This window comes from Diabrotica undecimpunctata, chromosome 4, assembly GCF_040954645.1.
Source record: "Diabrotica undecimpunctata isolate CICGRU chromosome 4, icDiaUnde3, whole genome shotgun sequence".
In the NCBI taxonomy this organism is placed as follows: domain Eukaryota; kingdom Metazoa; phylum Arthropoda; class Insecta; order Coleoptera; family Chrysomelidae; genus Diabrotica; species Diabrotica undecimpunctata.
Window position 1 is genome coordinate 55,638,204 of NC_092806.1, and position 24,814 is coordinate 55,663,017.

General features: G+C 34.6%; 1 protein-coding gene across 4 annotated transcripts in view; it reads right to left on the reverse strand.

The window, feature by feature from the left end:
• The window catches only part of Idua (alpha-L-iduronidase), a 264,927-nt gene that overhangs the window by 74,503 nt on the left and 165,610 nt on the right, over positions 1-24,814 (reverse strand). For 3 of the 4 annotated variants that reach the window (XR_011950646.1, XR_011950645.1, XR_011950644.1), the window contains 2 exons: positions 5,221-5,389; positions 3,342-3,544 (listed from right to left, as the gene is read on the reverse strand). The exons of the other annotated variant lie outside the window; for it this stretch is intronic. The gene's annotated coding sequence lies outside the window, so the exon portion shown is untranslated. The remainder of the gene's footprint in view (positions 1-3,341; positions 3,545-5,220; positions 5,390-24,814) is intronic. 4 annotated transcript variants of the gene reach the window in all.

The window sequence follows — 24,814 nt, forward strand, 5'->3', positions numbered from 1 at the left end:
TACTTCTTACACCCTCGTCATATGTGAATATTCTAGAAATTGATTGACACACTCGTTTTTTATGTTTTTTTGGCGATTTCAACGTTCCACTCTGTTCTTTTTCTTTATTGAAATTGTAATTGCTTCTTTCGCTAACACCAGTCATCAACGAAGTACGTCTTACGGCAGCACTTACATTAAGTTGTTCCGTATTTTGTAAAAAATACAACATATTTAACACTACGAGTTTAGCGCAACCGTTAAATAATTCACCGGATTTAAACTTATGGGACTCCATGCTCTCTGTTGAAACTCGGACTAAATTTTGAAGTGTAGTTTCGTTTTCCAAAAGCACTTTCACCCTAAAGATGGGTAGGGGGTGAAATAGGGAAAGCTTGGAGTTTATCAAATACTAATAAATTATGACAAACAAGTTTATGGCCATATTTAGGTGATTATGTTAATGATGGTAATTTGTAGCAGAAGTTTTACAAAAGAAATGAAGACCTATTTATAGAAACAACATAACTGTATTTTTAATATTTTACATACAATAGAAAAAATCTAATTTCTATGAAAGAATTGGAAATTTGAATATTATATAAATATCTATAAATAATATCATTTCCAAGTTTCCAAATTCTTTCCTAGAAATTATGTAGGTTTTTTCTATTTTATGTAAAACATTAAAACTACAGTTATTGTATGTTGTTCTTGTAAAGATGTGTTCAAATGTTACTCTTATAAATATGATTCAATTGTATATCTCATGTTGACGTTTTATATGCAAAATTCATAGTTTTCGTTGTCAATAACTCATCAATGCCTTTTTATTCTACTGAATACGTATACATGATATAAAATATTTTACTCGTACTGCCGGCAGATGCATTTTATCCAAGCCGGTCCTGTGAGACAATGAGCAATCAACAGCTGAAGAAAACCGACAACCCTGCGCGTTTATTCTCCATAAGAAAAGCATTGCCGTATCTTACCCGTACTGCACTCTCAGTGTGACATTTTCTATAGTAAAGTTATTATTTATATATATATATATATATATATATATATATATATATATATATATATATATATATATATATATATATATATATATATATATATATATAAAGATGTTGGTGACAGTTTAGAACGATAGTATTTTGAGATTATGAAGTTTATAGTTGTCATTATATTAAATATTATTATAGTAAATATTGTAAACAAGTTAGTGTTCAATAACGTTAATTTTCAAGAAGAGTAACGTTGGTGATAGCGGTGGGGTGGGATTGAAGAAACAACAAACAATTGTAAATAGTAGTGAAAGTAAGTCTCCGGAGGAACACAGTTAAACAGGAACAAGGTAATGATCAGACTTCCCTGGTAAGCCTTAAAAAGAGTCAAAAGAAAGACAATGACTTAAGAATCACACGAGAATGGCTAAAAAATGAAGTAAGAACTATTTGGCAGGAAATAACCAAATACAGTGGTACTAGAAGGCGTACTGAGCTTAGTGGGAATCTCTGTATCTTTTCAATTGTCTATTGTATCGGAAGTGGAAAAGCCCTGATGGAGTGCGTACAGTGCAAAAAGTGGTACTTCTAACTACTTCAACTTTATAGCTGCCTTTCGGGAGGACATTTCGGAGTTAACAGAACACTTGCCAGAATTCGAGACAGATTTTACTGAATCAATTGCCGCAGATATGTAGAAGATTAGTGTCAGAAATGAGAATTATTTAATGAAAAAAAAATATTATTTTCTCAGATGAGGCAACATTTACCCTACATGGAACGGTTAACAAACAAAATTGTCGATATTGGAGTATGCAAAATCACACTGGATGAGGAAAGATCACACTCAGTATCTTCAGAAAGTGAACATTTGGGCTGGCATATTAAATAACGGAATAGTTGTACCATACTTCTTTGAGTGTATAGTAACTGGACCGAGTTATTTGAACTGTCTACAAAATGTTTTAGCACTGATTTACGACAACGCTTCCCAGATACTGTTAACCCCGCAGAAATTAATAGGTTTTAAATTAAATTAAACATATGGTTTTAACAAGATAGAGCTCCACCACATTATGCAGTGGTTACTTGCTTATGCAGCAGCAGTACCAACATTTCTTGATCAAACTTTTCCGCATTGATGGATCGGTAGACGTGGCGAAATTGAATGGCCACCCCTTTCTTGCGATGTGACTCCACTGGATTATTTCTTTTGGTGCTATTTAAAAACAAAAATCTACATGATGAAACCAATCAATACTGATGATTTAAAGCATCAAATTAGGCAAGAAATTAATAAAAACACCGCATAGATGTTGCAAAATGTTATCGAAGATTTTTAACACCTTCTATTTTTCTGCCAAGAGATGAACGGTGATCATTTTAAGCATATAATTTAGATTAAATTGTTGTAATTGTTGTTAATAAAGTTAAATTTGTTTTATGACACTATTATTTTACAAAATAAGCAAAAAGATCGGTTGTTACTTTTTTGACAACAAAACAACTAATAGACGAGTCAATCGTGAAAGATATTCGACTCGATGGCTTTTTGATGGAATTAAATAAAATAATTTTTTTCTTGTCTATCCCTGTAAAAAAGAAAAATATTCATTGCTAAATAGAGCATTTAAAACCCTTTTAAAAGCTGTAATACACGCTACTCCTTTTTATTTAAAATTTTGTCCGGGGTAACTACTAGGTACCCCTAGGGAGTTCAAAATATATTTGAATATTATCATTAGGAAAGTGTATTTTCATAAATAAAAATTTACCTGTTTCAGGATTTTCCATTTGTATTCACAATTTGTATTGTATAAAATGAATTTAGTCGTTACTTTAGGACCTCACTGTATATAATATTTGACTACATTAGTGATATATAATAACTTTTTTGTTTATTTTGTGGTATCTATGACATTTGATATTTTTTAATACATTATCATTTAGTAAATTTTTAAAAAAATTTTATTTAATGATATTTGGTTTTCTCTTTGTTTTGTGAATATCCCATTTCTGTTTTTTTTTTGGATTCAAACATTTAAAAATATTGGTTCCCTTCTCTTTTAAATAGTTGTTTTTTTGCCTATTTTCTTTTTGTTTTTTACATATATTCTTTCTTGCACTTCTCACCTCTATGAACAACTCCGCCCATAATCTACCAGTACTGAACCCAATCTTCGTAATGACGTAGCGCGGTTGCCGATAAAAAATAGTCTCTCAGTTTCTCGCATTTAAAACCACAGTATACAGTCACATATATATTTCTTCGACTTTCAACATTGTATAATTATATATCGAATATATTACTAATACAAAAAAAATAAATATAAGTGATTATAAACGTACCTAGCATTGGTTGAGTGAAATTTCCAAGTAATGATCACTTCATTCCAAGTAACATTATAAAACATTACAGAAGTCACCCTCTTAGGAAGGGTATCTGATTTTAAACAGACCTGTATTAAATGTACACTGGGCATGTTAAGAGTTAGATGAAGTTGAATGTATGTACGTTTGAGATCTGTTGGAGAAACAAGTCTGAGAGGAGCCTAGAATAAAATCAAAAATGTATTTATATATCTACTAAAATTTCAATAAAATCTCATACCAATTTTAGCAAAATATTCACCCTATCTCTCACAAAACTCGTTCTTACAATGTTTAACCATTTTCCTCTTTTACCCATTATGCAATATCCCACACAGGATTTTTTGAATATTTAAAATAAATTTAATTAATAAAATACAAGCTTGGGAACAGCATCCTATTAACTAAAAGCGTTGCTTAATTTAATTCATTGTCAAATAAACAATAAGTGAATTTACAATAAAAAGACCTGTTGCTCGACCTTGTAGATTCAGCAGAAATTGTGTATCACAGATTTAGTATTTAAAACAAATTTTGGTTGTACGATAATTATTATTAATTATTTGTTGTAGTAGAGTTTAAACACCGGCTTTTATTTACCCGGATTATGGTGTAATCGTGGAGTCATCGATAAAGAACGCAGGAGTACAATTTATATTTTTTAAATTGTAACGTGGCAAATCCACCACACCATAAATGTTACTGCAAAAGTATGTAGGACAGTGAAGAAGATTGTCGTAACCTTCAAAATATAAAGCAGGTACGTACCAAAAAAGTGTATAATAGTAAAAGATCGCTTTAAAGGTTTGTTGGTATAAGAGTATTTTACCTTTTACCTTTTACCTAGGGAAAATAAAGACACACGCCAGTGCACAAATCCATCGAGATTATGCTGCAGGCTCAGATAGTCCTTAGGCTGAGATATGACCTTAAACAATTGCAGATCATCTGCAAAAAGCAAAAGCGGGCTTTATGTGATGCTAGACACCATATGATTGAGGTAGATATTAAATAACAATGAATCATTATGGGATCTCTATGGTAGTCAGGTGGCATAAAAGGCAAACGATTGTTGCTCATATTCCTCCGAATGCAAGAGATGTCCGTTGTTGTCATGTGTTCTTTGAGAAAGGAAGTTGCAATCTTCTGTTGAATGATTTTTAATGGCCTCTCCGATAAGTCGTCTTGAGCTTTCATCTTGCAGGAGTTGCTGGTTACTTAATGGCTTAGTTTTGGAGGTCGTTTTTACGTCCAGTCGAGATTTAGGTTGTTTTTTGGTTGTTTAAGCATCTTCATTATTACACAGATTCCTTGAAAAATCTAGAAATCGTATTCTTAACTAATTTGGACTCATTTGGAGATCCTTCATAAACACGAAATAAAAAATTTATTTAACAATCAAACTTAATTAACTCAATCGTACATACTGTAAAATTGTCATTAAAAATAAAAAAAAACAGAAATCTTTTGTGCTATATCCATATGTGAAAAGTCGTACTTAAAGTATTCCTTCAAATTATCAAACCTTAGCAGTTTGTAAGTATAGTATTTGCTTGCCACGGGGTTCAGGTAGGCCAATGATCAGTTTGCAAATATCTCCAGGCTTATTTTAAAATCCCTCGTTTTAATGCGGTGATGAGTTTGTACTAGCTACAGGTGCATTTATGCTAATTGCTAATTAGTTTACGTTTGCCCCCAAATGTTGCTAAAAAAAGACGAATCCTAATGCGTGTTCTTATATTGTTAGTAAATTCAGCAAGCATTGTGTACACAGTTTGGTAAAAATAAAATTTTTAGCAAACATATTACGCACACTGATTATCTCTCACAAAAATTTTAAATTCTATAGTTTACTTACTTCTACTTGCCTCATTTTCTTTCTTTGGTTCGTATCTGGAAAAACTGGTGATCCCATCTTTTGTATTTAAAAGGATTGGTTTCTACATTATCAATTTTGTAGACGGTATATTTCCATGTCTTTTCATAGTTGAATCCAGTCAGTCGCAGAGATACATTTTTAGAGTATACTACAAATAATATAATATACAGAATTATTGGGATATTTGAAAATTTATTTTTTATACTTCCTTTGTACAAAAATCATAGTACGATTTAATTTTTTTTCTCGAGAAATATAATTACCCCATTTCTTTAAAAATTATACCACACATTGCTAATCAAAAAGAGAAACCTTATTTAAAATAAAAAATTTTCAACACCATGCATGAATTTATCTACGATTTCGTAAATCGATTAATATTGTAACGACTGAATTATGTTGAAAACTTCTTAGTTGAAAACGTTTATATAGCGACTCTTACGAGATAGACAACATTTTGATTTTGAATCTACTTCTATTTAAAACCACATTAAACTCAATGATATCATGAAGGATGTTTCAATTAGCGTTATTTTTATTAAATCGAAACTAGTTGGCGAGAAGAGAATAAATAATTCCGGAACAAGGCATCGTTCATTTGGAAGAAGAGGGTTACAACTAGAATTTTCAGAAAGGTTATTTAGAGAGGTTTTAAAATTCTCACTCATTTATTTCATTTATTATGCAGTGTTTATTGATTTTATAGAATTTAATAATTGAATATGATATATTTCTGATCTTGTAACGATTATTTTGCCTACCACATAGGTATTAATATAAGAGGTTGAAAATTGGGAAAATTTTCTTTAGGGGGAATGACAAACAACGAGGATGGAAGCTGGACCCTGGGATGCAAACTTTGAAAACTCGGCTTCTTTAAAAACTGGAACACATGTGGTTATCCTTCAAATTTGTTGGAAACGCCGCAAATCTCTTAGATAAGAGACGGCATAAAAACAAAAAAACAGTGATTACTATTTCAAAACTGACTCATTACATTGAGTATAATTCACTTTTTCGCAACAAATTTGCCGGTTCTTAACGCCGACACTCGCCGCGTGTTGTCTCTTCAGAAATTTTTCCAAACCTCTGTAACTACACTTACTGCACAATTAACTCCCACAATACTACACATTTTCCCATAAAAAGAGACGAAAAACAAAAAAATTACGAATTTGAAGAAAAATTCGGACTCCAATAAAACCAAACGCCTTTAACAGCGGCCGGCCTTACCGAGAGTTATCTAATTCTCTTCCCTGCGTAGATAAATTCAATACTTTCTCAGCGATCTAAATTGATGTTTATTTGAAGCGCAATATTAAGCGGAAACGATCAAAGAAAATACCAAAGAAACACGCGTCCGTGATACATAAACAAGCTTTAAAATGTGTTTATTATCAACTCCAGCAATGCAAAAGGATTGAAAATACATTTTCGATGTTTTAATACCTACGAGGTCATTTCAATATATACCAAAGAAAATAAAAATGCTACAATGTTTTAAACACTCTAACAATTTTTTTTTATTTTAAGAATTCAAGTTTAGAAAAAAAATAGAACCGTCTTGAATAAAAAAAATATTATCTTTTTAAGACATGGTTTTTGCTCATAAAGGTTCATTTTAGAATTTGTATTAATATAGAATAATTAAAAATGCCATTATATCAATATGATTTACTAAAACTGATTAATAAAACATCAAAGAAACATAAAGCAATAATAATAATGATTGTGTTTCTTCACAAATTTTTGTAAAAACTTAAATAGTATTCAGGAATACATCGCTTTTTTTTTCTATTAAAGACAAAAATCCGTTTTTTTTTAGCTTCAGTTATTCCCATTTTTTTGTAAAAACTTTCTTTAAAGCAATATTATTGATATTAACTTCACGCCTAGAACGCACAGTTTCCACTTGATTATATTCTGCTTGATTAAAAGATGATTTATAATAAAGAATAGTAGGAATGTTACGTTCTAACATCAAGATCTTCACATCAGATAGTTTAGCATTTTTGGGAATACTCAGAGATAAGTCTGCACACAAAGCTTTAAGATCAAACACATCATTAAAACCTATTTTATGTACTTTATATGAACTTCCAGTTTTTTAGCTGTTCGAATAATGCACCCATATTGGTCAGGTACGTATATTGGACTTGATCATTTATATTTTTTTATCTGTTTTTCTATCATAGCTTGGACACTATCCCCTTCACTCTCTCCGTGTCCAGGGACAAAAAATGTATGTGTTATTCTCTGGTTTTCTATCATAGCTTGGATACTATCCTCTTCACTCTGTCCGTGTCCAGGGACAAAAAATTTATGTGTTATTGATTTTATGGGCAAATTTTTTATCCCTTACGCTCCATACACTCACAATTGTGAGCGTCTTATTTATAAGTGACATTAAGTTTAAAATATCATTTTGCACCAGTTGCTCCTCTACGACACGATATTGGGTGCATGTGTCTATCATATTGTCGCGGGAGATTACCGAAAATTTGCTTAGATCCGTATGATATTGTTCAGTGAATGGTAACGACTTTTTGTCAAGTGCGTTAATATGGCTTCTAGACGTAAGTATACATTTTTATTTGTTTTAAAATATTTATTTTGGTATATAGTCGTCACAAATTGTGTATGTTTACCTATTTAGACAAAATCAACGTGTTTTGAAGAACAACACGTTTGTGAGGGCTAGGAGTGAGCGGTGTCAATGTAAGTTTTGAAGTGCTTCACGTTTATGTGGACGGAAGTAAATGGTGTAATAATGCAAAAAAAAATAATGATTCAGTGAACAAAACTAGTAACAAGGGTTTCTTTTTCAGGAACAACTAGAAAAGTTGACACGGCGAGACTGGCTGTTCATCCAGATGAAATCTACGAACTACAGGATGAAATTGATTCCGATTTGGAAATTGAACTCGGAGATGATGATCACGATTGGGTACCGTCTGAAGAGGAGAATTTGTCTGTACAAGATGATGAGATTGAAGAAAGTGATAAATCTGATGAAAGTAGAGACGAAAATGATTCCGCAGTTCCCAGTACTGTACAAAATCTCCAAAAATCATTAATGCTAAATTGGGGTAGAACTAATCCATTTAAAAATGAAAATATACCCTAAACAATATTTCCAGATCCCACTGAAGTTTTAACACCATGGTGTTACTTTGAAAAGTTTTTTGGGAAACTCATTTTTTCAACTGTGTACAGAACATACTGCACAATTTTATTTACAAAAACACGGAAGGGAACTTAAACCCAAAGTAACTCCTGAAGAAATAAAAAAAAATTTTTGGGATCCATGCAGTGATGGGTTGTTTAAAATTTCCTCGAATTCATTTATATTGGAGCAGTCGCTTAAACTTCCTGTTATTGCGGATGCAATTCCAAGAGATAGGTTGTATCTCTTGAGAGTCAATCTTCATATTGTGGATGTATGCACATAGCAAGTACCTTCGTGGGACTTAATATCATAAAGTATATATATATTGAAAACATTCAGTTTTCAAACATAATAAAAAGAGGTTGTACCATCACTATTTTTATCAATATCTTCTTCTTGATAAATCTTTTTCTGTTAAATTTTTATTGAATTTTTCTTGTAAAGCTACTATTTCTTCCTCTGTCGAAGACCTGTAGCGCAGGCACTCTTCACGTTGATCTTTTATAGGCAGTTTAAACTCTAGATTAAAATCTTCATTAAAGATCTTAAAGTACATAAGATAGTTCCCCGAAGAAGCATTTTGTTCTTTACATATATCAAGGCAGTCTCTGTGTAAATCGGCTATAGTTTTACTTCCTTCAATGTACTCTTTAGTAGAATGCGACCGACAATTATGACTTTTTTCCTGGGGATAGAGTTAATGTGAGTTCTAATTAAATTTTTTATGCTCTCACTTATTTTTTTATGTTTTCCATGCTTCCCCCTTTGGTCCTTTTCTAAAACCTTTCCGATTTCGCATACAGTTTGTTTTTGCAGGACTGTTGTTATGACTTTATGATTAATTGATAGCGTTGCCATAAAAAATATTTACACACCCTTATTTGCTGTCCATCATTTAAAAAATAGTACCTATGCGTTATTTTTTGGTTTTCTAGGCGCTTCTTTATTCGACAATCTGTAACGTGGTGCAATAGCTTTCAAGGATATAGGACAGGTGGATTATAAAGAGGATCTACGATGCTGTCCTCTGATGCATAGAGACCTGTTTTAGAATGTGAACTGTTGTCTGTATCTGAAGTTGAATAACTGCTCGAGGATGAGACACTGCTTGCGGATGAATCACTGCTTGAAGATAAAGTACCCATTCATAGTTTTTTTAGGTAATTCATTTTCTAAATATAAGAATATACCAATATCATTTTATTTTATCTTACCCAACAAATTATTATTTCCATTGCCACATGTGTCATCATTTGTCATAATAGGCTGCTAAAGATTTTTTCAGATGTGTCTGTATTATTAAGAAATCTAAAATAATAATATAAGTACAAAAAATTCTAATTTTTTCGGTCTAAATAAGAACTTACCAACAGGCCAATTTTCTGAATTTTTCTTGGCAAAATATTCAATCACCCAATTTGTTGTTGGTATCGTTTCCGTAGTATTTACTTTATTACTTTTATCATACATTATGTTTTATTCATATTTAAAAGAGTTTTCAGAATTATCGTAAGTATAATTGCCTTGAATATCTGCGACAAAATGCGATTTGTACGGCTGTTATTAAGCATTACTGTCTAATTAAATTAATCCTAAAATAATACTACCATTTAATTTATAATAATTTACCCAAGGCAAAAAAAAGATAATTCAAATATAACAAAATTACTTTAAAGAATAAGGTTACATTTCGCAAAACTACTTTTTACGCACACTATATTGCTACTTTTTTATGATATATTATCCGAAAAACGATTACTTACTAGGTACTACTACCACCTACTACTTATTAACAGTGGAAGATGCGAAGACGAGATCCGTCGACGCATCACGATGGCCAGATCGGCAACAGCCAAACTTATAAAAATTTGAAAGAACACTGACATCACAAAAAACACAAACTTACGCCTTGTTCGAGCATTGATATTTCCTATCGCCACCTATCCTTCCAAAACTTGGATAATAAAAAAAGTTAATTCGAAGCGTATAACGCCATTTGAAATGTGGGTCTACCGCAGAATGTTGCGCATACCATGGACCACCCATCGCACAAATAACTCAATTCTAGCAGAACTTAACATAAAAACTAGACTCATCACAACTACCAACCAAACTATACTGAGATATTTTGGACATATAGGTAACTAAAAGAAGAGCAGGCATTTAGCGAATGATAGTTGAAGGTAACGTAGTGTGTAAAATATCCAGAGGAAGATCTCCAGTACGATGGTCGGACCAAATAAAGGACATGACTGGTTACTCATTTTCCGAAGCAAAACAACACGCATAGGAGAGAGATAATTTTACAAACAAATTACATGACGCTACTACATCCTTACGAAGGAGAAAAGATAGAGGAGGAGGATCCAAAAAAAGGTTACATCTAGGAAAGTAAATTTCTGTCAGAACATACTATTTACTTTTAGTGTTATGAAGTAGTAGTTAAGAAAAATGGATATATCTTTACTTATAACATTATATCTTCTTCTTCTTCATGTGCCTTGTCCGTTCCGAACGTTGGCAATCAACATGGCTATTCTGACTTTGTTTACGGCAGATCTGAATAGTTCAGCAGATGACAATCCGAACCATTGCCGCAAGTTTTGGAGCCACGAGTGTCTTCTCCTCCCTGGACCCCTTCTGCTGTCTATTTTCCCTGGAACGATCAGCTGTAGTACTCTATATTTATTATGTCTCATAACTTGACCTAAGTATTCCAACTTTCTTTTGTTTATACGTATTCCTACCTCTCTCTCTTTACCTATCCGGCGTAGTACCTCTTCGTTGGTCACGTGCTCACTCCAGGATATACGTAATATACGTCGGTAAGCCCACATTTCGAAGGCCTCTACTTTTGTCATCAATGTTGCGGTCATTGTCCACGCCTCCATTCCATATAACAAAACCGGGACAGGATAACATTTCAGAAGTCGAATTTTGAGAGGTAGGGTGAGGATTTTAGAGGTGAAAATTTGCTTCATGCTAGTGAACGATGATCTTGCCTTTTCTACTCTTATACGTATTTCCTTCGCTTGATCCCAGTTTGAGTTAAGTGTTGTTCCCAAGTAGATGTACGAATCCACGTGTTCAATTCTTTCATTGTCTAATATCAGTTGCTGTGGTGGTTGTTGGGTTTTGCTTACTAACATCCATTTGGTTTTTGTGATAATTAGTCTGAGTCCGTATTGTGCACTGGTTTTTTGTATCTTACTCATTAGGCAACTCAGTTCCTCCATGCTACTTGCTAGAATCACAGTGTCATCAGCATACCTTATGTTATTAATTATTTCTCCATTTATCTTTATGCCTTCTGTGCTTTCCTCCAGCGCTGTCTTAAATACTTCTTCTCAGTATATATTAAAAAGAATAACATTATATACCAAAAATAAATGTAAAAAAATAATATTACCTTTGAGAAAAATGGATCCAAACACAAATATCACCCTTTTAATTAAATTAAATTATCGTTTGTCTATTATATTCCAAGGTATAACTGTCTTGTCTAAAGCGATTAACGTTCAGTTGAGAAAGGTCAAGTACATACTGATTACTGAAATATAAATATAACTGTATTTCTCATAGCCAACTCGTTCAATGGGGGGAAACACAAAGAGTTGCATCTGCCATCTCTCGGAAATTAGCGAACTTACACATGTAACTATTTTTTCTAAAGTAGAAGACATTATTTCGAAGCTATTGATGCAATAAAAAAACTTAAACATTTTGAGATGTAACCCTCTTCTTTCAAATGAACGATATAAACCCCGAAAACAATGTACTTTTGCTCGAATATCAGTCGACAGACGAGTCATTAATGACAAAATTCCGTGAAACATATAACAAAATTGTCTAAACTTTAACACGTTAAGCACGGGTTTACTAAGTAAAAAAAATATCGCATGGACGGCAGTTTTTTTTTATTTTGTTAAATAAAAGGCTCAATATGTATTTCTGACATATATTTCAGTTCTAATATTTTAAAATTTTATGTTTTTTATCAGTTTTCTCGTGACATCACGTTAATGTCCCGTCGTCGTTCCGAAATATCGGTCTGCAGAAACGGTGAGACATCAATGCGATGTCACACTTTGCGAATTTCGACCAGTTGGTTGTTTGTTTCTTATTTCATTTCCTACGCATATTTCATCATTCTACGTCGAAACATCAACAGAGTAGTTTGGCTAACGGTAACTATGAACAACAGCAACGTAGGCTGCAAATATTGTGGGATGAATTGTTACCTGATGAAGATGATAAAATAAGTGAATTTTGGGACGTTTATTTATCCGATGAGTATGTACCTGAGAGTAGTGACAAAACGTATAGTGACGAAACTTGTAGTGACGAAGAAATTCCTGCAAAACGTACAAAAAAATTTGAAACTACAGGAGTGATCAATCTTGAAAAAATCTTGTTCCATCCACGTCAATTGAATGTATCAGTGAACTTGTAACTAAACACGAAGACAGTACGGTGAGTAAGCTTAGTTGAGATTTATTTTTTTTTATCTTTTTTATCTTTATTTTTTATTCGCGAAATTGCTATTATAAATCAATTGAAAACTTTTTGGATGACAGTGGTTATTTTGTTTCAGATTGGTCGAACTATTAAAGATGTGATAGCTCGAAATATATTCAAAGATGCCGATGAAGAAAATAACTCTACCCAGGATACTCAAATAGTATGGGGACCTGTTGATGGTACTTCACTAAGAACGTTTAATTTCTCTAGTGTTGATATTGGAATAAAAGCTGAATTTTATCATAAATATGAGCAGACGATATACGATTTTTTCAAATTATTTATTACTAATGATATTATTGGCCATATGGTGTACCAAACCAATATTTATTTCGAGCAAGTGTTGAAAGATAAGCAAAAGCCAAAGTTCCGCGTAAAGGGATGGGTTCCCACAAATAACAAAGAAATGGAAATATTTCTTGGTTTAATTATTTGGATGGGTATAGTGTAGCTACCACGTCTAAAAGCTTATTGTAGCACAAACTTTTTATACGCCAATAAGGTAAAAGATCTCATGGCAAGAAACATATTCGAGCAACTGCTTCAAATGTGGCACTTCAATAACAACGAGGATGTGAGCTTTGTCAATAGCAAACCTAGAAGCCTAGAAGTTGAACCCACTAATCAAAAAATTAATAGAAAGATTTCAGTATGTTCTTGTACTTGGGACATGATATATGTATTGACGAAACTGTTGTTCCTTTTAGAGGTTGTTTAAAATTTAAGCAGTACTTTAAAAGCAAAAAGAATAAATTTGGAATCACATTGTACAAACTTTGTACAACTGGTGGATATTCCTATAATCTACAAATGTATTGTGGAACTAATGGTCTCGATAATGCAAGAACAAATGTAGTCATGAGTTTAATGGACAATCTTTTGGACAAGGGACGAACCCTCCATACGGATAACTATTATTATAGTGTGTGTCTAGCATCTCAATTATTGGACAGAAAAGGGCATCTTAGAAAATTAGATACTATTCTATTGGGAATAAGCCACAATTGAAGGTGGAATCTGTTTTGAAAATTAAATAGTTTATTTCCAAATCGATACGACTTTGCTGAAGTAAGCTATAATTTTTTTCTTCCATCTGTCCATGTTAAACCTGAAAGAGAACGACTCCTATGGCAGTGTTGCTGGCATCCATATCCAAAACGAATGTTCGTATCAAAAAAAAATTTGTTTAATTTATTAATGTTTGTATCTTGAGAACGATTTCCGAAGTGAAAATTGAAACGTCAATAAACTTATTTTAACCTTCAGTTGTGGATTACTCCCAATAAAATAGTATCTAATTTAAAATGCCCAAAAAAATGCCTTGAACAATATTAAGAAATCTCTTAGCAAATGAACTAAATGGTATCGGAAGTTAGTAATCGAGCTAATTTTAGGTTCTGCTTTAGTGAATGAATACTGGTGTTCTACGGAAATAACAAAAAATAAAATGCGGATTACTGAATTCAGAGAGCATCCCGCCTTGAGACTTTTAGATGTAACTCATGAGCTTGAATCAGCCAAGAACATCCAAAATTGTGAGCATCATGTATCACAAGAGCGTGCTAAAGGTCACGTGCATGTGTTGTGTGCTATGCTTTAAAAAAAGGAACTTTAGGACGGCAAGGAGCACAAAGCAAAACTCCAAGAAATAAATGGCAATCCACATCTTGTAAAAATAGTTTTTGTATTTTATGTTTTTTTGAAACGCATTCTGGTACACAATCAAAGTAATGCGAGTTTTTTACATTTATATAAAAGTAGGTGTATATAGGTATGTTTCTTTTGTAAACAAGTTTATACTAATAAATATTTTGTTTACTTTCTATCCATTTTATTTTTTAAATGCAGTATCTTCTTATTGATGTCAATTAGTTGACTAGACATACTGAATGTATCTAAATATTCCTGACCGGTTCATATTAAGGCGGGTACACATATGCGAGCAGAACTGTTCGCGAACCGTTTGTGAACGCTATATTCGTTAATTTGTACGACGGGACGAACCGCTAGCGAGCTGTTCGTTCGTTGCTCGTCAGGAACCACAGCATGTCGGTTTTTGGGACGAACACAAAGAATGTTCGCAGAACTATAAATTTTGTCTATAAATTGTTTCTGCCAAGTGTGCGATGATATCATTCTGTTAAACAAAATTGCTGAACGAGCGCGGCTTATCTAAGTAGCGAGAGAAATTAATAACAGATAATGTAAACAAAATACCGAAATGTTTAGAATAACGAAGTAAATTAATTCTTGGTTTGTTATTAGATAGTTAGGGTATTGGATAGCCTGAACATAAACATATTTTCGACGAACTCTTCGCGAACAGCTCACGAGCAGTTCGCAAACAGTTCGGCTCGCATATGTGTACCCACCATTAGATGTATCTATAGACGGCTATTTATCGATTCCCATAAACTTATCACTATCGTGTGACATTCCAGTGAGTCACGCTGTCTTATTTTCTGTTTGAAATGAGACGTCTATTGGTGTCACGCCTTCCTAAGTTTACCGGACAATAATACATTGCGTTAATGTCTCACCATGTTAATGTGTTAAGAAATACTGACGAGAAAGTCCAGGGTATTCCTGTAGCGTCAATTTGTTCTATGACTACGATTAAAAAACCTTCGAAATAAAACTATGTGAAATACGTTGACATGGTGATTAATACATGCCAAAATCTTGACAATGAACAGATATAAACAATAGATACTAAGCTGGTAGAATTTCAATACGTGTTTGAAGGCAAAAGAATTGAAATAACCCATAAAATCAATAGAGTAAATCGCCTTTGGAGAAACACTGAAGTAAGTGCAAATTTTTCACAAATTAAGTTATCAACACTACGATATTCCTAATACCCGTAGTTGTCTGGGGAAACAAAGTCAGACTTGTAACTCTTCTCTATTTCGCTAGATGACGTGTATGTCGTTGTTGCATTCGCGCCTTTTAACCCCTCTGCTGGTGCATGGTACACTTATTATATAAGTCAGAAATGACAGTTGTGAATGATACGAGATGAATGATAATATGAGAGTGTATGTGCTCCGAGCTACATCGACGTACAGGTAAATATGACATTTATTTAAAATAAAGTTAGAAGCAACAATGACCGAATTGTTTGATAGTATTTATTGTTTCATAAGTATAAGTAAATTTCAGCTAATAATCGGAACAACAACAGAAAATATAGTTACGTGACTGTTGCTCCAATAATATTTAATTTTCCTAGCTACACAATTCCATAAATGTTTTTATATCTTAATTTCTCAAGCTGTTTGCTTCGCAACTTTTAGGAAGCACAGTGGGAAAAATTTGAATTCGGTTTCGCCAGGTAGAAATCGTTTGATTTCTCTTTTTGTTTTTAGAAGGCGTAGTAACGTCCGTATATAGTTATTTTGATAACTATTGTCTAGGATGGGAAAGATTTTTGTTTTGGTTCAGAGTAGTGGCTATACCGCTCTGAGGAGACCTAAAGAGGTCGAAATACCTATAAGCGGCTGTCGCTGCCCTGTATCAAAACAAAAATCTAATACCGTCATTATGTTTTTATATCTATGTTTCCCCAATTTTTTGTTGGAAATTGTCAATTTTGTATTCATAAGCAGCAAATATGTTATTGTTGTTCCAAAATAAAGCAATATTATGTTCGTAAAAAGTGTTTCATTTTGTTTATTGTTTCTATAGGAAGACACCGAAGCTTGTTTATAGCTTTATAATACATAATTATATGATGGAGGAGCTTGGGTTAAAAATATTACAAATGACATTAAAAAGTACTAATGATACTGCAGAATCTGCAGAATGTGTCAATATTATAAACAAAGTTGTACTTTGCCAAATCAAAACAAATCTAAAACAAAATAATCAACATTCGCATACTTCTGCAGAAATTAAAAGTAAATATTTTTTCTATTTAAGCTAAGCGCAATTTTTTAAAATTTACTATTTCAGATAATGACAAAATATTTGCTGATCAAAATAAATTTTCACAAAATGAGATGAATAATCTTACGAATCAAGAAAGTGGTTTAATTTCTATACCAGAGGTAGATCAACCTGTATTAAGCGGAGTATCTTTTAACCTCTCAACAGAATGGTAAAATATTATATTGAATTATATTGACAAGGAATTAAGTTCGTGTAATAATGTATTTTATTTTATATTTTTTAGTAGATGTTCAAATGGAAACGGTTCCTCCAATTAGAAAATTGAGACTTAAACTTAGAGGTGAAAACAAATACAAAATTGAAAATTCAGACAACGATTCCTCTTGTGAAAGTGATAGCGATGAGTTTTTCCCTGCATCTTCTGATACTGGCTCTTCTTCTTCATCTAATAATTAAAACGCCTTGTTTAACACTGCTCTGCTGCTAAAAAAAATAATAATAACACCTCCGAGCAAAAGACGATAAAATCGAAAAAAAAAAGATAAGACAACATGAGAAATGGAAAAAAAATGTAAGACAAAAATTGAAAAACCCTGAAAAACAATATACATCAGTTCGTGGAAAAGTTACAAAAGAAAGAAAAATCGGGCCTCCTTGTAAGTGCTTAACTGTTCAACAAAACGTGATAACGAGCTGAGAAATACTATATTTTCCAATTATTGGGAATACGGATCTCTTCAAAGGCAGAGAGATTTCTTGTCATCCTGTGTAGAAATTCTGAACACGCAATACAGGAGAGTAAGATTACTTGTAAATGTAAATGATTACAAAGAACCCAGAAAACCAAACTACCTTTTCCTTCCGTTACGATGGTAAAAAGATCAACGTTTGCAAACCGTTTTTTATGAGTACACAGGGAATAAAGGAACGCACAGTGCGTACAGTGATTTCATCTAAATTCAATGGTCTGGCTACTGTTCCAGAAGAAAAACGCGGTAAACACAAGAATCATTAAAAACTAGATAAAGAAATTGAAGAATGCGTACGCTCACATATAAATAGTATACCCAGAATCGAGAGCCACTATTTGCGTGCCCAAACGACTCGAGAATTTTTAGATGGTGGATTAACCGTTGCGGAGATGTATCGAAGCTTCCAAAGTCAGCGCCAGTTGGATAATCTTCCATCAGCCAATTATGATGCGTATTATCGTATTTTTAGTACACAATTTAATATCGGATTTCATATTCCAAGGAAGATCAGTGCGATGAATGTGTATCCTATAAGAATTCAAGTGAATATCGTACATTAGAACAGGAGGAAGATTATGAAAAACATCAAAAGGAAAAAGAACTAAGCCGACAAGGAAAAACTAAGGATATTAAAAAGTGCAAGCAAAAACACAATTAAATTGTGGCTATATATGATTTACAAGCAGTTATGCCTGTACCTATGGGAGAATCATCCGCCTTTTTTACCATTCGAAACTAAATTGCTACAATTTCATAGTAAGTTATTAATTAAGGTATAATATGTATTAATTGATATTATGCATGTATATTAACCCACTTGCTATGTTAATTAAATTCTTGCTTTTAGATAACAGATGTAACGAAGAAATCCACTAAATGTTTTTTCTGGCATGAGGGCTTAGTTCACAGAGGAGGGATTGAAATAGGCTCATGTGTCTTTAAGTACTTAAAAATGTTGAAAATGATACATCCCAACTATGACGTAATCTTTTATTTAGACAAAATTGTTATGGCCAACAAAAAAAAACGGTAGATTATAGTAGCTTTTTTATAGTTTACTTATTAATTTTTTTAGTAAGTCACTAAATTTAATTATATAATTTTCTTCCAGGTACCTACTAAATATGTATCTCTATGCTGTTGGTACATTACGTATAAACAGTATTACACACAAGTTTTTGATAAAAGGACATACACAAAATGAGGGATCACATATCCCTCATGCCCCCATTCGCAATCCGCAGTGCAAAAAAAAACGGCGAACCATTTGAAGTCTATGAGCTTAACTTTGATGAATGTTATGATCTTAAACAGCTAGCACAAGACAAGGTTTGAACGTAGCAAAAGAATGAAATAGATGAACAAATAAAAATCTCTAAACATCAAAATGGTAGAGTTCCAAAAAGGAGTAGATACATACCGCTATAAAACCAGTTATAGTGGCGAATGGATTCCAGCTAAAATTAAAACCGACCGTACTGGTAATAAAAAAAAGAATTTAGAGTTAAACCAAGCATACACTTCTAAAATTTCCATCTGTGGACGAAAAAAAGAAGATTTGCAAAAGTTAATCAATAATAATATTATTCCTAAATATTATGAAAAATATTATAATTCTGTGTTTTATTGTTTTCTTTAATAAAGAATGCAGTTAACTACTGTTTTATTATGGACTCTGTAAAAATTAAATGGAAGAAATTATTAAAATGTTGGAGAAACCATGACCTATTTGCAAGTTTAATCCCTTTCAGGTTCTTTAACCAGGGGATGTTTAAGTAAAATACTGAAAACTCCTTTAATTATTATGGTACATAATCATAACTAAAATCATGACCAAAAAGTTTCGAATGTCCTGTGTAATTTGTATTACATTTCTGTTTTCTGACAAAACCTAACTCTTAAAATTTTAAATGCGTTTTCCAACAATTTACAAATTTGCACTTATGTCAGTCCAAAGGTGCGAAATGTACAAGCGATCAGACAACAATCGGGAAAACTTCCATTTGTAAACGGGACGAAGCCGAAGAGATTATTAGAGATATTATGCAAACAAGGGGTTATTGAACCATATAGTCCGTGTACCTGTATTCTTTGTTAAGAGAAAAAGGGCTCCACGCATTTTCATATTAACTACCGCTATCTTAAAGCGGTAACAAAAAATACTTTTCAAAGTGTACGACACGTTGGATGCTTCCCCCGGATTTCGTTGGTTCTCTACAATCGACAGAAAGGAACCAAGAATATATACAGAATAATCAGTGACAAAAAGTTATCGATGAGCTGCAGAGAGCTCTTATCAATACACCGATATTAACCAACTCGGGACAAGAAAAACAAATGGAACATTCGTATTGGATACGGATGCCAGCAACACTGCCATAGGAGCCGTTCTCTTCCAGGTTTAAGATGGATAGATGAAAGAAAAAATTATAGCTTACTTCAGCAAAGTCGTATCGAATTTAGAAATAAACTATTAAATTTTCAAAACAGAGCTTCTAGGCGTGGTTAAGGCTTGTGAACAATTTCAGAAGTATTTCGATGGTCACAAGTTTCTTCTTCGAACTGATCATGCAGCTTTTATTTGAACACACTTGACGGGTTAACACCGATTCGATGCACTTGAGAATTTCTTTTGGTAGAAAAGTACCCCACAAGATTCGAACGCCTGAGCGTTTAAACCTTTGCTTAGAGATCCAACAAAAAGTAAGTGGTTCTTGTAACAGGAGTAAAGATTCTGGTCGAATGAGCTGTACCACAGAAAGACAAGATTCGTTTATACTTTAATCACTTTTGGAAGATCATAGGATCAGATACAATATTCTAAACAATAATTAAAAAATATATAAGAACTGTCTAAACTGAAAAACCATTTGTCATCTTAAAAACCTGCATTGGGTCGAAAACTGTTTGAACGGTATCGACAAAAAAATAGTATCGACTTAAGCATCGACTTAAGCAGATGGCTAGTAATCAACTTCAGTTTGTTAGACCAGTTGTCTCCAGATGGGCCTTAAATCCCGAAGTTAAAATTGACGACAAATGCAAAGAAAAAGAATAAACGACATTGGACTATCGATACAATAAAACCAGCATTTTGGAATGTTAGGGAAATATCTCATAAAGAAATTAAACTAGCTAAAATAATGGAAGAACTGCAGCAATATTGTAAACTAAAAAAAATTGAGAGAAAGACAACAAATCGGAGAGTATATAGAAATATACAGTGAAGCCAAAAAATCAAAGAGAGCTAGTTAAGGAACAGCTTTTAAATAATTTAAACGAGTAGTTGTTAACGCAAGGTATACCTAAAACCAACTTACTGTATTATTGTATGAATGTTTTACAATAGATAAAGATAGAGAGAACATATAATGAACACGAGCCAAAGACTTCATAAGATCATAGAAAAAAAATATAATGAAGATAAATTAAAATACATTAAAGAAAGCTTAAGAAATAGAGAAAGTATGGTTTTTTGAGAGTCAGTGAGTTTTCTAGTACTTCTAGGTTTTTAGGTGCATCGAGGTACGCTTCCTACAGCAAAGGGTCAGACGGCTGTCTTAGACAATAGCCATTGTTCTGACCGCTTGCAAGCCGTACTGAAGGCAAAAAAGCCGTTAGATAACGGCTCTGATAACGAAGGAGAATAGTAAACAGGTGAAAATAACCACGTGGTGAGCACCACGTGGCAGCAAAATTAGAAAGTTAAGGTAAGTGCTGTGTTTTTCACTAGTTGGACATTCTGCACTCTCTTACGGGGATTCTGCTGGTCACAGTGTAGGCATAGTGGGTGGTCCCGTAAGAAAGCCACTCTACACAACTAAGCTGTTGCTGGGACTATCAGCTTCCGTTCTAGTCTGCGGACTTGCCTGAACCATTGAAATTCTGCATTGTTCCTGACTTACTAATTAACAAAATAACAAAATAAATCAACGAGGGACGGCTAGCTATAAGAAAATTTTAGATAAGTATAGCCCGGCGTTCCTGCCATTCCGTGCATTGCACACAGCCCGGAAAAAAAGGAGTCATCTAGGTCTACCCTAGTTTTCCACTTTGAAAAATGCCGAGGTCGACCCGCTCTAATAGATCACACAAATTAGTTTCTGCCGAACCACCCGACCCTGGACAAAACACTAATCCAATACTTGATAATCATGATTTCCCGCCATTACCCACACACAAAGTACCCTTATCACCCCCTTTACCACCAACCAACCCTAACACCCTACTCATTCCACCTCCTTCTCCTCCCACAATACACATCCCAGAAACCACCCAAACTCCTATCATGAATGACATGACTGACACCTTCGTGTCAGACTTGATATCCACACTACTCTTAGATCAACTCGACCGGTTGATCGCTCAGTTGCAGCTGTCCCGGTCATCTGCAATTCAAAACCCATCCACGGCACCTATCACTACACAAGCCACCCAGCCACAACACTGTTTCACCACACTTACTAATAACACTCAATTAATATCCACTCAAACCGCACAAATAACAAACACACAAACGCTTCAATTAATAAACACACTGAACCCGCAACCAATAAATACACACACTCCACAACTAGTACACACACATACCAACCCACCACCCACACAAAACCACAACACACAGTTGTCATACGCGACTGCCACCACCACTCCCAAAACTACTACCCCTTCAACCCAGGCCACTTCAACCACCCATCCTAAATCTTTTAGCTACACCATCACAAACATCACACGGGAGAAGTCCAATCAATTTCTTTAGAGTTATCAATATCGAGAGATACTGTTAAATCAGATCTCGACGGTAAAAGTTCTCCCTACACAGATTGCCCACCTAACAACCACTCACCCGGTAAACCACGCTGAGCTTCAACGTAAGCTCCGTGATGCGCTGGGCGATCCAAAGGTCTTGATCACTCCTAAGCACACTCCTACATCCATAAACCCTACCCGCACATCCAAACCCACTTTCATGGTCGTCGTCATGGGGGTCGAAAGGGACTACTCTGACGCTGACCTCACAAAAGCCTTTACAGAAATGGATATCCCTGTAGTCCGACTATGGCGGATCATATCCAAATATAATGTCCCTACCACGTTCGTGAAGCTGGTCACGTCTAGTGAGTTAAAATACACCGAGATGCTGACCAGAGGCATCTTCATGGACGGACTCCGTCTCCATGTGGAACTTCTTCTCAATGCAAATCCCGTACCACCCATTCTCCCGGAAACTCCAAAAACCCCGCAAGAAACACAAACCATTTCCACCGATAAGCGAAACCCACCATATGAACTGACGTCGGATATGAAGACGGTCATGGAGTTCACCTCGCTGATCCTTATCAACCTACTCCCAGACTGACGTCAATTAATACTTGACGTCACAAACCATTTTTCCACTCTGATGTTTGGGCAGAAGAGTACTCTTGTTGCCCACAATAACAGAGCTTCCATCACCTTCCTGTCCCTCTAATGGATAGTACGCTAGGTGCTGTAAACTGCCAGGGTGTTGCAAGAAAACGCCCCTTCATCAAGCATATCCTACAACATCACAACATCCAAATCCTTGCCCTCTTCGACACCCTCTCCAACCAAGACCCTATTTTTCCAGGATATTGCACCCTACACCGCCCTAAAAGCCAAATATCACACGGTATTGGCTTCCATATCAAATATGGTATTCCTTTTTCCCCCCATACCATCCCTCCTCACATTATCCTTAATGATGAAGACTTCCTGGCAGTTGACATCCACCTTGACAACAACGACACCGTGACACTAGTCTCTTATTACAAACATCCCTATCAACCCCTATCCGAGACATTGTTCGACTACGTCTCCAGCCTGAACAAGGCTATCATTCTAGGAGACTTTAACGCCAGGCACATCAGATATGGCGACACGGCCACAAACCGTGTAGGCAATGATCTCTCGGATATGCTCATTAACCTCCCCCTGCATCGTATACCTAACCGTGAGCCGACCTTTCTGGGAGCCCAGGGCATGTCGAACATCGATCATATTGTATGTACATACGATCTAATTGATCGGCTGGGAGACGAATGCATCTTGGGTGACACGATTACGTCGGATCACCTACCCCTGCTGGTTAAAGAACAGATACTTAACCCTCCACCTCCCAACCCACCCAAAGTAATAAGAGACTATAAACACGCCAACTGGGAACTCTTCAAAACATTCCTGTCAGATAACACTCCAGAGTTAGGCAACTTAACAGATACAGATGATATCGACCGAGGTATCACGGTTATTTCCTATCTGATAAATCAAGCAGTTGATTTATCAGTCCCTAATAGGGTCAACAACCCTAACAAACCACCCCTACCTCAGTTTATCATCGACAAAATCAAACAAAAGAGACGTCTCCTCCGTCAGTTTCAACGCACCCGCAACCCCCTTGTCAAAACAGAATACAACCGCCTGTCTGCGGTGATCAAACTGCAGGTTAACAATCTGAAATCCAGGCAATGGATTGCGGCCACCTCCAGTCTTGATTATCGTAACGATGGTAAATTCTGGCATAAATTCAAATGCCTAACCAAACAGAAAACCAACAATCCTTCTCACCTTATGGTGAATAATCAAATTATCAATACGAACCAACTGAAGGCCGAAGTCTTCAAAACACACCTACAAAACACCTTAATCTCCCCAGATGATTTTAGATTTGATGACGCCTTCTGTGCGAATGCCGAGAGAAACATAACACGACTGCTCGACACCCCCTTCGACCCTCAGGCACCCCATGAACATCCAATCATGGCGCCTGTGGATCACCAAACACTCAAAGAATTTTGCCAAATCGGCAAATCAAAAGCATTAGGACCTGACAAAATTGCCAGGAACTGCGTGCAACACCTCCCGCCAAGCGTCACCCTATACCTGACGAACATAGTCAATGCCACTCTTAAACTCTGCTACTTCCCATCCCCATGGAAAGTAGCCAATACAATCATGCTCTTGAAAAAGGGCAAGCCACGTACCGATCCAAACTCTTACAGGCCGATATCTCTTCTTAATGTCTTGGCTAAGGTGTTCGAAAGAATCCTCAAAGAACACTTTACCACAGAACACAACATCATCCCACCTTATCAATTCGGCTTTAGAGAAGGGTACTCAACCAAAACGGCATTGACAGAAATCGTCACACATTTATCACAAAGTATGAACGACGGCAAAGTTTCACTCGGTATCTTCCTCGATGTTCAAAAAGCCTTTGACC